General features: G+C 36.8%; 1 long non-coding RNA gene across 1 annotated transcript; it reads right to left on the minus strand.

Moving 5' to 3' along the window:
* Positions 1-378: 378 nt before the first annotated feature.
* LOC111373337 lies at positions 379-1358 on the minus strand. The gene is made up of 3 exons (XR_002698934.1): positions 1325-1358; positions 769-1226; positions 379-422 (listed from the first exon to the last, which is right to left on the minus strand). It is a non-coding gene; the product is annotated as an uncharacterized LOC111373337 (long non-coding RNA).
* Positions 1359-2103: the final 745 nt, after the last annotated feature.

Below are 2103 nucleotides of genomic sequence, written 5' to 3' on the forward strand. Positions count from 1 at the left end.
CAGCACACACTTTTTCTAGTATTTTTAGCATAACTTTCTCTCCCGATGTCCAATTAAGGCAATTCAGGATGCGTTGAAAAGATAACTTAAAGGACTACAAATTTGCTTTTGACATCATTCTCCAGTTCGATTGTTTGCTATATCAAAAATGGGTCTCAATGTAAGACTGAAATTTCAGAGCATAACTTTTCGGTTGGAAATTGATTTATAATCATATTTTGCCTAAATTTGATCCCTTTGACATCTTTCTTCATCCAATTGACTCTGAGCACTCTTAAATCTTCATCATGAGGTCCAACACAACTTTGGAGTATTTTCACTTTAGTCCCCAAACTTTGGATATCTTATAACTTAGTCATTTTCTCCAATTTTGTCCACTTTTGCTTCGTCCTTCAATTTCTTGTACCGTCATTGAATTTTACCTATTCAATACAAAATGTAATAATTTAGATCATAATTCATTCGAGAAGCAACTAAATATCATCGTTTTAACGCTTTGAATAGGTGTATAAAATACACTTATTGGAAACAAATGGGGGCTTAATAATGAGCATAATTTTTATACAACAATTTCAGTAACAGCTCATTAAATGACAAGCAATGAACTGCAAAAATCAAGTCGTTTGATGCGAAAATCCCACACACTAAACTTAAAGTTTTTTATTTACGTATAATATTATTTTAATAAAGAATGTGTGATTGAAAAGAAGAGGGATAAAAATGAATTTTAAAAAAAATGGGTACCAAACGGGGCATAAATTTCTTTACCTCGAAAATTGATGATCTTTCAAAAGATGTCTTCATATGCAAGATTGCAAGACGAAGGGGGGAATGCAAGGTGGTGGGTAGTTGCAATTTGTGGCTCAAAAAAAAAATAAATACATATTTTCTTGAGATAGGATCTCAGTTTTCGCTCAAGAAAGATGGCTTCTCAATAAGTGCACAAGCAGGGATGGATCCAGGAATTTTGGGCGCTTGGGCTAAAATTCAAAGCCAATAACAATAGCAGCAGTTCATTAAATCGACAAGGCAACAATTCAAAAAGTACAACAATAATTAACTAATTTGTAGACAACGCAACAATATTCCATTTCAGTCTTTTGCCGACAAGGCAACAAGTAGTGAGATGAGGCACTTGCGAGGGAAAGGGAAGTATATTCAATCTTTTCCTTCAGGCTACACGTCCGCACTTTTCAAAACTACTGGGGACAGCACATCCAAGCTTGCTACAAAAGAAGAAACACAAAATTAGGAAACTATTTGATGCAAATATGTATAATGTATTGCTTTCGCAAATGTAAAAGCTATAAATGAGAAATAACACCTGTTGACACATAAAAATTCAGCCCAAATCGAACGGCCCAAGAAATGAAGCCCAATTGGAGAATCCCCAAATCAGATAGCCCAAAGAACGAAGCCCAATCAAACAATTCAAGATGAAGGCCCAAATAGGGAGGCCCAAGAACGTGGTAACGCCATCGCCCAAGATTGCAAGTCGCCCAGAATTTGAGCGAATGGAGTGCCATGCAGTCGCCCAGAGCTATTACTCTATTCTCGCCAAAACCTTCAAGTCGCCCAAAGTCTTAACAAACATAAAGCGTTGTGGTTATCAAGAAGTGCGGTTATCAAAGCAGTTATTAAAGCAGCCCCATCACGTTCCACGATTCAAGGAATTCAATCGAAAACGGTTGAACGACGAAGAGTAATGGCAGCAGTTAAATAAGGCAGTTTTCATGACAAGCTGGCCATTATGAGGAAAGTGGGCAGTTGCAGAACGATCAAGTAGTTTTTAGGCGGTTGATCACAAAGAGATCGTCCATGAAATATAAAAGGGAGAAAAGACATAAAGAAAAGGACCGAATCAAAAACTCTCGAACAAAGAACATATAATTTTAATTTCCTTAGCTTAGACTTAAACACTTTTTTCAGTAACTCGTGTGCTTACGCCCCTTGGAGGCACTTTGTTTTCGATTTCCAATTGTAAAGTCATCGCCAATAAAAGAAGACCCCTTTTTGGGATTTTGTCTCAAGAGGTTTGTCCCTTACACAATCGTCTGATCCCTTTTAATTGTTAGCGACTAACCCGCATGAAACAATTTGTCA

The sequence above is a fragment of the Olea europaea genome, unplaced genomic scaffold, assembly GCF_002742605.1.
Source record: "Olea europaea var. sylvestris unplaced genomic scaffold, O_europaea_v1 scaffold11131, whole genome shotgun sequence".
Taxonomy (NCBI): Eukaryota; Viridiplantae; Streptophyta; class Magnoliopsida; order Lamiales; family Oleaceae; genus Olea; species Olea europaea.